This window comes from Macaca fascicularis, chromosome 4 (genome assembly GCF_037993035.2).
Source record: "Macaca fascicularis isolate 582-1 chromosome 4, T2T-MFA8v1.1".
Taxonomy (NCBI): Eukaryota; Metazoa; Chordata; class Mammalia; order Primates; family Cercopithecidae; genus Macaca; species Macaca fascicularis.
In genome coordinates, this window is record NC_088378.1 from 148,038,968 (window position 1) to 148,056,612 (window position 17,645).

Consider the following 17,645-nt stretch of genomic DNA (forward strand, 5'->3'; position numbering starts at 1 on the left):
TTGGTAGCTCGCTATGGTGGAGAAGGCCTCTGGCAGTTGGTTTGAACACCTAACTTCCCTACATGGAGATTATTTCATCTTTTCATTTTTGCGTGGCTGCCGTGACCCAGTTCAGTGCTTCCAGTTGGCTCAAATTGTGCATTTGTTTCTTTGGATCCTGACAGCCTAGGACCTCTCTGTTCTCTTGTTTATGGTGAAAGTCCCAGAATATCCCCACACGCTTCTGCCTGTAAACCAGATGATACAGGCAAAATCTAAGGTTCCCTGACAACACGATTCTCTTCCCCTGTTGATCTGGGTCACATCCAAGAAGGATGCTCCCCGGTTTGGTTGGGGCTTCTGTATTTACACAGATGTTGGCCTGAGTGGAGTGGAAAATTAGCTAGATCTGGAATTTATTGAAACCAGTTAATTTGAGCACCAGTGTGGTCAGATTATAGGCTTCTTGTTTGCTTTGAAGTGGGATAGAGTAAACGCACCAGGCTAAAAGGCCAAACCAAATAATCTTCTAGAGAAAATAGACACATTCCCCTTCTCCATGGCCTCATCTTTATCTGCACAGAGACCTGAGGAGGATAAGGGTTTTCACATGTTGCCTACAGTCTATGTCCCCCATTCTTACGTTCACTGTGTCCTAAAGCACTCCATAAAGGGGGTAAAGGTTAAGGATTACTGTCTCTGAGACTACCCTCACCTACTTTCTGCTCGATGAGTGCCCTGATACTCTTAAGCTATTTGGGATTGTCTTTTCGTATCAGCAGTGGGCTGGTAGACACCCAATAAATAAACTTTTAAAACATACACAGGAATAGCGTAAATGAGGTAACAAATTCCTGAATATCCATCACCCAGTTACAAAAATCGGGAAGATTTTTCCATGCTCGATCGATCCCTTTGGTGATTGTTGCTGTTGAAGTATCTTAAAGCAAATTCAGACCTCTGGATTTCACTTCTACCTACTTCCACTGTATCTCAAGAGTATGCACACTTTTGTTTTGGTTTGGTTTTTTAGAGACAGGGTCTCACTCTGTTGCCCATGCTGGAGTCAGTGGCAAGATCATAACTCACTGTAGCCTCAAACTAAGTATGTACATTTTCTTGCATAACCCTAGGGCCGTTTTACACCTGACAAAATTAGTAAATAACTCCTTAATATCATCTAATATCTAGTACATATTAAAACATCCCAAGTATCTCAAAAATGACTTTTCAGTTGGTTTGTCATCATAATCCAAACAGAATCTACACATTGCCTCTGTTGCTTTGTCTCCTGCGTCTCTTCTTGTTCTTCTCCCACCCTTTTTCCCCGCAAATAAATTCTTTGATTAGTAAGAATTCTGAGGCCCTGTGAAAATCTTTCCAGACAAGATCTGTTCCCTGCTTTATTTCTCCTAGGCTGTCCAAAGAATCAGCACCTCTTACTCCACTATTTATAACTTCACCCAGGTTGATGAGATGAGGACACAAGAAAATGAATGAAAACTACTTTCTCCCCAGTGAACTAGAAAAAAATGGAAAAGACAAGGGCCAGAAGAAGACCAGGCAATAGAGTGAGATTTGAGTCCCCAAAACTAAAAAGTGGCCTTCAAACAATTCTTGTGTGACCCAGAGGATAGAGTACGTCCTGGGAATAAGCATAGGGAATGATGTAGGAGAAACAGGATTTAAAACTGGTGAGTGTGAGGTGATGGAGGGTACATTAGGGGAGATGGGAGTCTTGGGAAAAGTCTCCAACCCTCATTTTCTTGCTCTGTAAGAATGGATGTGGCTCACACCTGTAATCCCAGCACTTTGTGAGGCTGAGGCAGGTGGATCACTTGAGGTCAGGAGTTCGAGAACAGCCTGGCCAACATAGTGAAACCCCGTCTCTACTAAAAATACAAAAATTACCCGGGGTTAGTGGCACGCACCTATAGTCCCAGCTATTTGGGAGGCTGAGGCACGAGAATCACTTGAACCTGGGAGGTGGAGTTTGCAGTGAGCCGAGATCACACCACTGCACTTCAGCCTGGACAACAGAGCAAGACCCTGTCTCAAAAAAATAAAATAAATAAGAATGGATGTAACTCCACTCTAGGTAAATTGGCTAAGGACCATAAATAGGCAAGAGGATTGTGAAAGCTAACTCACTAACCTAAGTGAGAGCTTGGTGTGATTATAGGAGTTACGTGGGCCTCTGAGAGGGGAAACAATGGGATAGTGCCTTTTGGGCTCAGAATACAAGTAATACGGCATTTCACACATGTACAAATATGCCTCTAATATATTCTTTTGTCTTTGGCGTTGGGAATTTGCTGTATGTTGATGGATCCAGTCTCAGATGCATAAGCATTTGTTCTTTCTTTATGCTATATCGTACTTAAAGATAAGAATTAGATGGCCTTTTTTTTTATCTCGTTACTGTCATTACAGCTTCAAATCCTTTAAACAAAGAATAGTAAGAAATTATTAAACACCCTTGATATACAATAAAAAGGAACATAATTCTGTTTTGTTAATAATCTAGATATTTGCACGTAGCTATATCTAACTGCTTTGCATTCTAATGACAAATTATTTGTCTTTGGCAACCAAAAATAACTCAGCAGATGTTATACATGTGGCTACCTTTTGGTATGCAGCAGCTAGGACCAGCAATGAAACCACTATTCCTTTTATGGCAGTTTAATTTACTAAAATTACCATGCAGAGGACATGTGTAGAGGCCTCTGGGAAGCCACTCAAGTTTGCAACTGCTGGCATATGACGGTACGCACGTACATAGCATTGCCTTACTTTGTTAAGATCCTGGAATAACTCTTTGACACTGGGTTGTTCTGCAGTGAGTCAGTTTGTTATAGTTTTCTTCCTCTACTTTTTTTGGTCAGCTATACTTTGTTCAGTAATAATTCACGTGACTTTATACAAAACAGCACACATTTAGAAAGACCAAGATAATTTTTTTTTCTTTTTTTGTATAAATTTATGGGAACCAGGTGCAGTGACCCACCCCTGTATTCCTAGGCTGAGGCAGTAGGGTCTTTTGAGCCCAGGAGTTTGAGACCAGCCTGGGCAAAATAGCAAGACCCTATTTCTACAAACAATTTTAAAACTTAGCTGGGAGCGGTGGCATGTGCCTGTAGTCCTAGCTACTCAGGAGGCTAAGGGGAGAGAATCACTTGAGCCCAGGAGTTCCAGGCTTTAGTGAGCTATGATTGCACCAGTATACTCCAGCCTGGGCAACACAGTAAGACCTTGCCTCTTAAAAAAAAAAAAAAGAAAAAATCTATTGGGTACCAAGGTCCAAGTGTAATTTTGTTACATGCATAGATTGCACAGTGGTGAAGTCTGACTTTTAGTGTATACATCACCCAAATAACATACATGGTGTCCATGAAGTAATTTCTTAATCACTCCCCTCCCCTCTCCCCACTGTCCCAAGTCTCCATGGTCTATCATTCCACACCCTATGTCCATTTGTACACATTATTGAGTTTCCACTTCTGAGTGAGAACATGCCGTATTTGTCTTTCTGTGTCTGAGTTGTTTCACTTAAGATAATGGCCTCCAGTTCCACCCATGTTGCTGCAAAAGACATTTTATTGGCCAGGCGCAGTGGCTCATGCCTGTAATCCCAGCACTTTGGGAGGCTGAGGCGGGCAGATCACGAGGTCAGGAGATGGAGACCATCCTGGCTAACACGGTGAAACCCCGTCTCTACGGAAAATACAAAAAATCAGCTGGGCATGGTGGTGGGCGCCTGTAGTCCCAGCTACTCGGGAGGCTGAGGCAGGAGAATGGCATGAACTGGGGAGGCAGAGCTTGCAGTGCGCCGAGATCGAGCCACTGCACTTCAGCCTGGGCGACAGAGTGAGACTCCGTCTCAAAAACAAACAAAAAAAAAGACATTTTATTTTTTATGGTTGAATAGTATTGTATTGTGTATATATACCATATTTTCTTTATCAAATCAACTCCCAATGGAAACTTAGGTTGATCCCATAGTTTTGTTCTATTGTGAATAGTGCTACATTAAACATGCAGGTGCAGGCCGGGCACAGTGGCTCACGCCTATAATCCTGGCACTTTGGGAGGCTGAGGCGGGCGGACCACCTGAGGTCAGCAGTTCAGGACCAGCCTGTCTAACATGGTGAAACCCCATTTCTACTAAAAATACAAAAAATTAGCCGGGCGTGGTGGCGCACACCTGTAATCCCCCAGCTACTCAGGAGGTTGAGTCAGGAGAATCGCTTCAACCCAGGAGGCGGAGGTTGCAGTGAGCCGAGACCACACCATTGCTCTCCAGCTTAGGCAACAGGAGTGAAACTCTGTCTCAAGAATAAATAAATAAAATAAAATAAATTTTTTAAAAACCCATACAGGTGCAGGTATCTTTTTGATGCAATTACTTCTTTTCTACCAAGGTAAAATTATCAGGGAAATTTATTTCAAGGCAGAGAGAATTAAACATGACAGATAATTTTCAACCTACTAATACATAATAACTGGAAAGTGCCAACATTCAACTAGCTTGTTTCCTTAATAAAAACATCTACGTATAGGGACATACATTGTTTTAAAGCAACTAGCTGCTTTTAAAAAATAATATTTTAAATTTAACAAGCATTTATATGTTTTTATCAGAGAACAGTACAAACACAATAGGTCACTGATCCATGTAAGAGGTTCACTCCAACACATTATCTCTTTATCAATAATTAATTTTCATAATAATTATGTGTTATGAATTTCCTTCTATAAAGTTATATTCACATAAACAGGTCATTCCAGTAGCTAACAATAAGCAACTAAAATCAATTGGAACACATCATCACATACAGCCTTTTAAAAACTGCATGACACAGGCTATAATCAAGAAAATAAAATACTTAAGGTCATGGGTGAATTTCTTATTCACAAATGAAACCACAGAATAGAGGTTGTGAATAATAATTTGTATCTTCCCACATAAATTCTTTAAGCTTCCCTCCCTTGGATGAGCTCTCACTCCCCTGAGGGTAGAAAAAAGCAAAGTTAGTGAGCTCTAGAGGACACAGCAGAGAAAGGAGTCCAGGTGTTCCAGCTGCATCTCTTGATGATCACCAGACCCCCTTTTAAGCTCCTAGGAACAGCACTTTATACCCTCATGTATTATTTTCCAGTCTATAATAAGATGCCTAAATGTTAAGCATTTAAAGTGCTGCTTTTTAAAGTGTTGTCATAACAACAGGAATAAAATGACGAATGTAACTGGAGTTTGAAAGGGTTGACTTAGTTTTAAGTCCATTGCTTTACCTTCATGTTGCAAGGGTTTAACTCTAACCTAGCTCAAACAAAGGCCGTGATCATAGAATATTACCATATTTGAGTAATGTTTTCAGCTATTTTTACCATCACATAATTGCCAGTCAATTCTCCATCAATTCAATTTACTTGTTAGGATGGACAGAAAGAAATTAATTGGCCATATGAAAAATCTATTAGTGTGATTATGTAAGCCACATCTGAAATGCTTTCATTTAAGATAATTTCTTATCTTTTCTCTGAGATGAAATACAGCGTGTAGCTTTATTTATAAGGCTCAGTTCAATTTCCTCCTGGACCCTCATGCCCATTAATAAACACCAGCATTAATTGCACATGTTGGGCAAAGGAAACAAGCACATGGTGTGTAATTATACTTCCAGCACACTGTTGGGTACATTCTCCTGAAACCTAGTGGCTTTTTCTTTTTAGGATTCCCAAAGATGTAGCTTGGTTGTAATGAGAACAATAAAAAATATTAGCTTATAAAAATGGTAATTTCAGTAAAGTCAAATACCAAGAGAAGCGAGGATGTCAGTATCATTTTGATGCTGTTCTGAAGGAAAGAAGCAGTAATCGCTATTAGCTAGAAATGAGTTGCCAAGCTCTAGGGAAAACAGGCTGCATGCAAATATGCCTGAAGGAGCTGATAATACCAGGAATGGGGCCATTTTCTTCTATATGGCAGTGTTTTTTTTAACCTGGTGATCAAAAAATGAGGATCCTTGCTGGGTGTGTTTTTCTCTCAGCAGGATCAGCCAAGCTGTCTCTGAAGATCATGGTCCCAAGAGATGTTCCTTTTTTGATATACATGGGTTTTGCTGGGTTTTTTTTAATAGCTAAATGTACTTATTATTACAAATAGCATCAGCCTTCATTTAAGTGTAAAATGCTTTTTCTGTCTAATAAGGAAACAGTTGGTCCTGGTTTGACATGTAGTGTGCACCAAATGAAGGTCTACAAGTGTTCTAGACTTTGCATTTTAAAATGAGTTATGACAACATTAGTCAAAATCAACCCAACCCCTCATTAGACTTAAGCAAGTTTTATGCCCTGAATCATTTCTCTTCTAATTATCGTGAGGCCAGCTGCTACTCCCTGCATTTATTTAATCCACCAGAAAAGGAGAAGAAATAGTTTTCATTTTTCCCCAGGGCTAAAATGGTGTCAATTATCCAGAAGTTCCTACAATTGACTGTCCCAGTGAATAGAAATGCTATTAACATTTCTTCTTTACTCTTCAAATGACTCAGCCAGACCCTTAAAATAGCTTCAATGTACTTTGCTATCATTGCTTTGAAGAGGAATAAAAGAGGGGAAAGGGAGAGCAGTAATGTCAAATTACTTCATCTCTATGTATTTCTTCACCTGTGAAATGTGCATGGGTTTATTATTAGCACATTCCATTTGATAAAAGTCACATATCTCTCAAATTGCAAGTCCTAGTTAGTAGAAAAGACCATTATTCCACATGAAGTCTTTCACATATGTTATCTCATTTTCTCTTCAAAACACCCTTGGTGACTTAGGTATGATCATCAATTTATTCATAAGAAAAATTAGGGCTTAGAGAGAGTAGGTGACTTGGGTGAAGCCTGGATCACCCTGGCTGCAGAGCCAATGCTTTTGGTATCTTTCCCCGTACCAAGCATCAGAGAAGTTTCAAAAGACAGCTGGTACCCCCTCTCAAGATGGGTGTAGCTTGGTTAAAGAGAGAAAACATTCGGGAAAATAACTAAAATACAAGCAAGGCCCTGAATATGTTAATTCCCCCATCAGTAATTCAAAGTTTTGAGGTTCACAATGTGAGATCCCTCTGGCCGTGCTGCTCAGAAAATGCTTCTAGAAAACAGTTGGCTTTTGCATCAAATGATAGTAATGGATTGTAATCCATTGAGTAAAATAAGAATCCGTGAGTCCATACAATGACAATAAAGAAATAAATGAATGAATAAAAGGATTAGAAAAAGCCCTGTCTTTACAGTAGAAGAAATGATCGAGTTTAAAGAGTACCATTTTGCCATTATTACAAGAATAATTGATTTGGGCAGGAGTCATCAATGGATGCTAAAACTCCTGGGTTAAAGAAGCAAGATATTTGTACAGCCTCAAGGTACCTCCTTATCAACTACACATCAATTACAAAGGCAAAGATAGTAACTTTCAATAGGAGAAACTGGCCAACAACACTTTAACCAACTGATCAAAGTTAACATCACCAGTAATGGCACCAAGCAACTCCTTGAGCCTCTGATGCAATGCCTTGAGAAGGACAATATCACTTATGTGGTATCACTGCTGAAAATGCATAGTCTGACTCTTTCTCACAAGAAAACAGCAAACAAACCCAAATTAAGGGCCAGTGTACAAAACAACTGGCCTGAATTCCATTAAAATGTCAATGGCAAAGACAAAGAATCACCAAGAAACTGTCCCAGATTAAAGGACAGACTCATGACAAAACAGGGAGCATCTGATCCTGTTTTGGCTCCTGGAATGCGGGGAGGAGGGACAATACATGGAACGTTATCGGGACAATTGATGAAATTGGAGTAAGGTCTGTACATGAGATAATAGTATTGTATTGATGTTACATTTCCTGATATTGATAATTAGACTATGATAGTCAATGAAATGTCAGCAAATGTCTGTGATTTTAGGAAATACACATTGAAGTATTTAAGAGTAAATTTGCATCACATCTGCAAATTACTCAGTGTGGGGGAGGAAATGTATATAAATACATATGTGCAAATTACTCTCATAGGATTTGGGAAAAAATAATGTGCGTGTGTGTGTATTTGGAGGAGGAATGACAAAGTAAAATGTGGCAGATGTCGATGAATGAATCTGGGTGAAGGGTAGATGAGAACTTTCTGTACTTTTCCTGCAACTTTTCTGTAAGCTTCAAATTATTTCAAAATCAAAATCTTTTTTGTAAAATTGACTTTCGAACTGCACATCCCAGGTACCCATATTTATAGTCCTTATCAATCTATCCTTTTTAATTACCTAAAAATTTCTGTCTTCGAAAAGATGCTAGTTTCTAGCTTCCTTAGCATTACCTAAACTTGCCTGGCTATTCCTGTCTTATGTATCTCCCTCTTTTTTGATAAAACTCCTTATTATTTAAATTATGATTAACAGCTAGGCTTATTAAACACCTACTACATACCAGGTCTTGTGTGTATTATCTCATTTGCACCTCACGAAAATCCTCTGAAATGTTAATCCTTTTATATAAATGAGAAAACTGGGATTCAGAGAAGTTAAATAATGTGCAGAATTTCAAACAGCTGTAGCTGTAGAACCCAAACTGAATGCAGATGTGTCTGACTCTGGATTCCACATTCTTATTGTCTCTGCTGTGTTGCTTTCCTTGGAAGATTAAGAAAGGTACCACTTTGACTGGACACAGTGGCTCACACCTGAAGTTCTCACACTTTGGGAGGCCGAGGCAGGAGGATCGCTTGAGCCCAGGAGTTTAAGACCAGCCTGACTAGCATAGCAACGCCTCGTCTTTACTAAAAATCAAAAAGATTAGCTGGGTGTGGAGGCACATGCCAGTAGTCCCAGCTACTCGGGAGGCTGAGGCAGGAGGATTGCTTGAGCCCAGGAGATTGAGGCTGCAGTGAGCTGTGATTGAGTCATTGCACTCCAGTCCTCCAGCCTAGGCAACAGAGCAAGACTCTGTCTCAAAAAAACAAAACAAAAACAGAAATAGGTACCACTTAAAATTTTACACTGTTATTTCTTACATCAAAAATTGTCTCCAATCTGCTTTATGTATAGTCACGTTATCTTCAATGGTTAAAAATTTTAAAAGCAGAACTCAGTCTTAGGTTGTCTTTGGATATTGGACAACACGTAGTATCCTGCCAGTGCTGAGCGTATAATATATACTTAAAAATTATGTTGATTGATGGAGTCTTAGAAAACATGGAAAGAAAATTATCATATCACTTTCCAGAGATTCTGAAAATTAAGTTTCTTTTTTTAAGTGAGTTAAAACTAAGTATTCATTATAGTAATCTGTGGTTTCTCAAGCACTTTGCCTTTTGTAAAGCACTTCGTCGTTTTCTCTGTGTTTTAAAGCAGAAATCCAGCCATCTACAGAGACGGTGGAAAGTCAGTCTACATGTCCAAGTAGTCTTGTGATTGTAGATTGGATGAAACTTTGATCTCAATTGAACCTTACAATGCTTGCCTGTTAAAATGGGGAGGAATTACTTCTTTTACAGATACAGTCTGAGGCTGAGTTTAGGACTTGCCCAAGAGGCCAGTTAGAACACCTGGTCTTGGTTCTTCCATCGCCTTGCTGAGGAGTGAGGCTCTGTTGAGTTGGTCTACACTTTTTTTTCATGCATTCACATCAGTTGTCTTAGTCAAGCAGTGTATCACGCATGCATTCATCACTGGGCTGACAAACAGTGTTGACAACCGAGAAGCAAATATTAGCGTTGCTTTATTTTAAAGCAGCCATATTTTTTCAAGGCCAATGACATAAATATATTTACTTTTTAAAAAAGATTAGTCAACTGCTCTGTAATAGGTACCTTGTAACCATATAATAAGCAGACACCTATTTTTAGTATTCATCTTAAATAATCATTTTGCATAGCAGGCTATTTACATCTGGCCCACATGCCTCTTTCAGACAACTCAATTATACATCTGCTCTTGACCAAGATGTGGGGGAGCATAAACAGGATGGCATTGTTAGGGGAAAAAGAAAGGAAGAACCTAAATCTGGCATGAAGAAATGACTCAGAAAGTGCAATGAGGGCAGGTGTTACATCTTATGAAGCCTCACTGGGAGACAGGATCAAATCACGAAAGCAACTCTCAGCTGGTTGCTTACTGATTCAGCTTTTCCAAGTCCTGATTTCTTGGCACTTCCTCTTGCAGAAGGAATGATGACTTTTTCTAGAAATTGGTAGTGATTTTTTTTAAACAGCTTTATTGATGTACAATTCACATACCATAAAATTTACTCATCTTAAGTGGACAGTTTGAGTTTTAGTAAATTTATACATTTGTGCTACCATCACCATGATTTGGTTTTAGAACACTTCCACCACCCCCAAAAGTTTTCCCTGCTTCCTTGCCTGCTCCTGTCCCTGGCCTTAGGCAAACACTTAAATTGATTGTGGAATTTTTTACTTTTGCCAGCATGTCACCCCAGCTACAGCCAACTGATCTATGGGTCAATTGTCTTGTCTCAGAGGGGTTGGTCTCAGTCTAGCTTATGGAGATGGCATAGCTTTGTAACTGTGACAACTATGGGTTTCGAAGTTGACGTTTGGCCCCCATGAGAAATGCCTTGGTGAGAATTGAGATATCCTTACTCATGTCATTCAGAAATCACAGATGTCTCTCATATTTTCTATCAGTAAGGCTCTCTCAGAATTGCCTGTTTGTATTCTTAATTCGATAGAAGATTTGGTTAAATTTTTTAAAAAGGAAAACACCATAAGGGTTAAGACAGTAGCATCTAGCTATTGTATTTTTGTTGTTTTAATTTCATGATGTTTGATGTCCTGCAACTCAAGCAGGAACAGATGATCACGTGGTGAGAAGCTTTTCTTGCTTCTCATAGAAAAGCCCTGGTCTCATCCTTGCAGGAGTTTTCTTTTGCTTCTGGCCAAACTGCCATATCTGAAAAATCAGAAATAAAAGGCACATTTAATGTGGACTGGTTGGTTTTCCTCTTATTATTCAAAGGAGCACATGGAATATGGGGTAGACTTGAGTATCCTTTTATAAATAGCTTTGTTAAAAAGCTAATTTATAGCCCCCTCGGCATAGCTCTAAAAAAAGAATCTGATAGAAAAAGCAGGATACAAAATTTTGCATGCAATATGCTCAAATTATTATGCTTTATATGAGAAGGGAAGAGCTGGAGAAAATTTAACAGAACAAAATTCCCCCGGTGGTTGTTTTTGTATGGTACAAACAGTATGGTTCTTCTCTGCTCCCTACACTGCCTTCTTTCTACTTTTCTGTGTTTTCCTAATATGAGAGAGTGCTTTTGTGCTTGTAAAAACTAAAAATAACCTACTGAATCGTATTTTCTTTAATGAATCTCAGTATTCTTAACTCTAACAATTAACTAGCATTCCTTCTAGCTGACTTTGCCCAGTTGCCTTACAGGTTAATCAATGCCTCCAGCACTTCTACTCTGAACAAGTGAGTTTGAAGATTCACACCTGGCAGATGTTGAAAGGAGGTCAGCCATTGGCCTGGCAATCAGGATTCTTACTTTAGCATACCTAGCCTTACCCGTCTCCTGGTGAAATTGTTGAAATCTGAAGAGAGAGGCTTGCTAACTCAAGCTAATCAAACACACATGAAAACATAAGCCAGAATGCCAGTTCATAAAAATATAGGGAGAAGTAGAACCATCACCTAGACCAGACGTTCCAAACATTTTCCCATCACTTTTATACTTCTACTGGGGGTACTACCATGAGCTGCACTTTAGGGCCTACTGCACAGGCCTGCTACATGACGGATGTCCTTCATCACCCATCCTCCAAGCAGCCCTCCAAGATTGATTCCTGTCCTTTATTCTTAGTAGACAGGTTATCTCCAAGCTCTCCAAGGAGCTGCAAATTCTTCCCCTGAACTGCAATCATATTCCACCCTTTATTTCTGGTCCAATCAGAGCCCGAGACCTGATGGGTGAGGGGAAATCCCTTGTTCTCTTTTTATCTGCTTCAGCCCCCTTCTATCTTCAGATTCAGTGTTCTTGTCCAAAAACCGCCTGCTGATTTGATGAGCTACCTTCTAATTTAAATAGACACAAGATGTTTTGGTCAGGCGGTTGCTCATAGCATCCACCAAAGCCCAGTGTACCTGTATCACAGCATTCATGTAAGAACATATAAAATCTTATACTTACTATAATTTCAAAAGACCCTGATATGTGTTTAATTGGAACTTAACACTGCATAGTCAAGAGAGAAGGCAGTGGTTTTCACTGTATGAAGAAATCGGGAAGAGAAACAGCTGTGGCTTTCAGGGTTCTGCGCCTAGAGGCTCAGCTGGGAATGGTAGGATTTGTTCAACCCTTAGTAAAGGTGCTTGGGATTCCTTCCAGAAAGACCCTGTTGTGTTGTTCTCATTGGTTATAGAAATGGCAGGGCACGGGTGGCAACCTAGTATGACAGCCAGGGCCTCCTGCAACAAAGCCAAGTGAAGAGCAAACCATAGCAGCTTCACCGTTTGCCTAGGATTTGAGTCCTTTCTGGGATTTAATGCACAAAAATGAATGTTAGTTATGCTGGAATTTTCCAAAAGAACAGGTGAGACGTCAATAACTTAGAGACTGGAAACATTTTTCAAAGCCCCAGCCGCCCAGGCTGGAGTGCAATGGTGTGATCTCGGCTCACTGCAACCTCTGCCTCCCAGGTTCAAGCAATTCTCCTGCCTCAGCCTCCTGAGCAGCTGGGATTACAGGCACCCACCACCACGCCCAGCTAATTTTTTTGTACTTTTAGTGGAGACAGGGTTTCACTATGTTGGCCAATCTGGTCTCAAACTCCTGATCTCATGATCCACCTGCCTCGGCCTCCCAAAGTGCTGGGATCACAGGCGTGAGCCACCGCACCTGGCCTGAGTTGTGTTTTATGTGGGATTTCTTGCTTAACAGATATGGCATCTGGTGAACTGGTGAACACAGAGTATATATCGGGTATATATCAGGTATAGTGCATGTTACCAGGAGTACAAGCCCAGCTCTAAATGTTTTGCAGACAAAAATATCGAACTTGTTACATAGCTCAGAACTCATAATAAGGACTTCATCAGGAAATCTAAATAGTTCTGATGTAATCAGAATTTATAAAGCCTATACAATATTTCTTGGCAATTGTATATCTCCTCTGCAAGGCTGATAAATATAAACAATTACATAAATACAGTTATTACTCAACAGTTATATGATCTTGTTTATGAGCTCTGTCTCCCCTTCACTTCCATTTCTAGGCAACTCCAAATGTCTGCAATTTCAAAACAGAATTTTACATTATACGAATAATACACAAATACATTTTCTGTATAAAAATACAATACAGAAAAAATTAAAATGTTTCTGACTACCACTCAATCCCACCTCTCCATAGACTCTGTATACTTTCAGAACTTTTCTATTTGTGTTCGTGGTTTTATATAGTTTTGTTTTTAGCATTCCTGCTATCACACTCTGTTTCATTCTGCAATTTATCCTGAGGATCTTTCTATGTGGCCATGTTGTTTTTAACTGCTACATAATGTTCTCTCCCATAATTTTGAGTGTCAACCATTCCTGTAATGACTAACATTTATATCATTTCCTATTTTTCCATTACTATTAACATTGCCTGTGATGAATATCCCTGTATATGCCTCTTCATGCATTTGGGTATTTCCCTGGAAGAGCTATCAAAGAAGTGTCCCGTTAAAGGATTAGTATGTTTTGCAGCTTAAACAGATACTGCCAAATTGTTCTTCAAAAATTTAATTCCACTTTACATCCCTACCAGCAGTAATACTGCAATTCTACTGTAGTCCTTTCTTTAGGTTAAGGCTTTTGGTTCAGTGGAGCACCGGCTATTAAAATGCAGATTACTCTGGCAGGGGCAATGAAATCCTTCAAACCTGAAAATTTTAGAGGCAGTTTTGCTGAAAGCTGGGGACAGACCAGGTCTTTGGGACTTCTAGGAAGCCAGGGAACAACCTAAAGATATAAGGCGCTAAGAGGTAGGAGTGGACTGGTCAATAGAATGACAGTTAATAACGAAGAGGTGCAAGATCAGTTGCAACTGGAGAAGAGCTGGGGAAGCTGGAAGAATAGTAGCAAAGAACTACCACCCTTCCATCAGACTTGGGAGGTCTGGGGAAGGGAGTGTTTTGTATACTTTTGTCCCTAATACCTTCTACACTACCCTACCCCAACCTCCTCCTTTTATTTCATCCAGAGCCAGACTTTGTGTGTGTGCATGCTTGTTTTATGACTCTCCTTAGGCCATGTGTCACCTTTTAGGGGAACTGATGTCAAGACAGAGAGATCTCAGCCTAAACCAGCTCTGGGCCAAATTCTTTCCTGATAGATAATGATCATTTCTAAGACAACAAAGGCAAAACAAAACAAAACTGCTCACCCCAGTCACATTCCTAGTGGCCGCAGTTCCAAATGTAAATTTAGTGAAAATTTCTTGATTATTTATTTATTTATTTTGAGATAGAGTCTCACACTGTCACCAGGCTGAAGTGCAGTGGCGTGGTCTTGTCTCACGGCAGCCGCCACCTCCCAGGTTCAAGCGATTCTGCTGCCTCAGCCTCTGTAATCTCAATAGCTGGGATTACAGGCAACCAGTCACCACGCCCCCCGGCTAATTTTTGTATTTTCAGTAGAGATGGAGGGGGCGGGGGGGCGGGGGGGGCGGGCGGGGTGGTTCCACCATGTTGGTCAGGCTGGTCTCGAACTCCTGACCTCAGATGATCCACCCACCTCGGCCTCCCAAAGTGCTGGGATTACAAGCATGAGCCACTGTGCCCAACCATAAATTTAATGAAAAGTTTCTGAGCATTATTCCCCCTCCCAAAGCATTTGACAATCTTAGGATCCTGGACAGACATTTGTTCTGATTTTGAGAACCTTGTTCACCTGTTACAAAAAAAGAGGAAGAAGGAAAATTATTTTACAATCTGGTACATATGTTTTACTCTCCAGTGTTTAATTCATTTAGTAAAGAGTTGGAATTGATTAATTGTAGCAGATTATTTTAACAGAAGTCTTAAATTTGCAATGAACTTGGTATTTTTCTTTTCTTTCCTCTTTTTTCTGCCTATCACTAGTGCAACTGATTGTTCAATCAAAACTCTGAAGTCAGTGGCTCCCAAACACTGATGAACATCAGAATCACCTGGGGACTTTACACACCTCCCCATACCCAGGTGATACCCCATATTAATTAAACAGTGCCTGGGGATAGGAGCCAGCCATCAGTAATTTAAACTACAGTGATCCAATGGATAAGGGGGGGAAAATTGGCTTGAAAAATATAATTTCTAGGAGGTATGAGATAACTATACAGTTAAATATTTCAAATACTCTAAGTTTTTTCCTTTGATCAAAGAGTGTCTGTGATACAATAGATATATTGAACAATAATTTACAAAATAAGATAGAATACTAAAATTTGCCAAATTGAGACATTAAGGTGGGTGCTTGGTTGTCAAATTGAGTACAGAAAGAACAGAAATATCAAGAAAGCACTATAGTTTATTAGAAGTTTGCATGGTATACAGTGATACCACAGGCATGCTTTATGAACCTAAGAAAGGTCCCCTCAAAGAAATGTAGACAGATTTCTTAGTAACCAGCAGAGAGCACGGAGGAGAACCTCATTAAGGATTTAAAGGAATTGTTAAATATAGTGAACCTCAAGTTTCTCTTTGAAGAATCAGTATGTCAGTGTGTTCAGCTCTCTTATTCTTTGATTCTCCATTTTAAAGTTTAACCTTCTGGTTGTCTTTCTCTCCTTGCTCCTAGTTTCAGTAAATAGCTTTACCACCAGCCCTAATCAGTAGTTCACATTTGTTCCCCTGGTCACCTGCTCCGTCCTGACTCATCCTGGTCACCTGTTTGACTTGAGTCACACCTGGTCACCTGCTCTGACCTAAGTCACCTTTAGTTACCTGTTTCTAACCATCCCTCCTGCCAAACTACCCACCCCACCACTCTGGCTCATACCCTTACTCTCTTTAAAACAGTCAATCAGAATTGGCTTAGACTGTGCAGTCCAACCCTAGCCAATAGGGGAATGACACAGCAGTAGGGCCCTGCATCAGGAATAAGAACTCTTGCCCCTCCCCTGTCCAGGTGTGCTCTCACCATTACTCCATTTGCAAGTTGCACCCTTCTATAGAAGTAAAAATTGCCTTGCTGAGAAAATTAAATTTATGTTCAAATGCTATTTCCTTGTGGTATCAAAAAATTATTTATAACAGAATTAGGAGTTTTTTGAGCCTTGAGGCTGGGGAGAAGTAACCAGAGAGAACCTTATCTGCACCTGCATTTTGTCTAACCATTTGTGCCCTACTTATTACTTTTACTGCTCATACTTCTTCATTATTTCTAAAATTCTGGAGAATGCCCTAAAATGTAAGCTGCTCCTCCCCAGCTAGTGTGGGATTTGCATCTCACCCGGATGAAAGAGCAACCAATTGCCAGACCTGTAGCCAAGTGAGTCAGCACCTGTACCTCGCAAGAATGCATACAAACTCCAGGGCTGCTCTCTCCTGGAGAGGGAGGGAGGGGATTTAAAAACCTGCAGTAGCATGGGGGAGGGGTCTGTTTGTCCTTCTATCTCTGGGGAAGTAACTCACTCAAACTGCCTTCCTTCCTGAGCTGCTTCGCGCAGCTTTGAGGAAGGTCTAGTGAAATTGGTCTTTCCATTACATCTGGATGTACTACCAGAGAGTTCTGCCGCTGTTGTTTTTTAGCTTTTCTTTCTTTTTCATTGAGTCTTTAAAGGGCAGTTGTCGACACTCTGCAAACATACCGATTTGGTGTCTGCCCACTTTGGAGTCTTCAATCTGGGCCGTAACTATTTCCCCTTTTTCCTGCTGGCCTGTCCCCCTCTCTGGATTGAAGTCACCTGCTAAGACAATGGTATGTGCGTTGACTCCTGATCTAAAAGGAATAGAATTACCTAACAGTTCCAGGGGCATCCTTTGGGGGAACTAGCCCCGGGCTTCTGTTCAGCTGAAGTTGTGTTTTGACAATGCTTCTTGGTCTGTTGTGGTAAGTCCTCACAAAAGCCAAGCAAACGACTGAAATACAGGTTGTGCGCTTTCTGCTGTATTTTCCTCTTACCTTCCCCTGGCCCTTGTGTTCTTATCTAACCTAGATTATCACTTCTTTTGTGAGCACTCCCTTTACCCTTCTTACTTTGCACTATCATAGTAGTGGCACAATCTTACCTTTCAGAATATTCTTAAAGACAGAAAGGGAGAGCTAGTTTAGTAAGTTCATCTCTAAAGAAACCTAGTGTTTTAGCCTTGTGACCCCTAGGTGTAGAATTCCGCCTTAAGACTTGACTGTGTTTTCAGTTTGATGCATGATTTATCTGAAACTTTGACTTGGCCTATTTGTGTGTTTTTATTGTCGAATGGAGGTTAATGTTGCAACAGTTTTCATGTTTTTGAGGGTGTGGTTGAACCTTGTTTAAAAAAAAAATCTTGAAGGAAACCTAGAGTGATGGGCAGTTTTGTAGTTTTGTATAATTTATATTTACTTTTTTTTTTTTTAGACAGAGTTTTGCTCTTTTTGCCCAGGCTGGAGTGTAGTAGGGCGATCTCGGCTCACCGCAACC

The 17,645-nt window shown here is 40.2% G+C and overlaps 1 protein-coding gene across 39 annotated transcripts in view; it reads left to right on the plus strand.

Annotated features, from left to right (window-relative positions):
- The window catches only part of RIPOR2 (RHO family interacting cell polarization regulator 2), a 240,215-nt gene that overhangs the window by 157,795 nt on the left and 64,775 nt on the right, over positions 1-17,645 (plus strand). For 3 of the 39 annotated variants that reach the window (XM_065544351.2, XM_065544355.2, XM_065544356.2), the window contains exon 1: positions 16,603-16,942. The exons of the other annotated variants lie outside the window; for them this stretch is intronic. The gene's annotated coding sequence lies outside the window, so the exon portion shown is untranslated. Of the gene's footprint in view, positions 1-16,602; positions 16,943-17,645 lie in introns of those variants that run through there. 39 annotated transcript variants of the gene reach the window in all.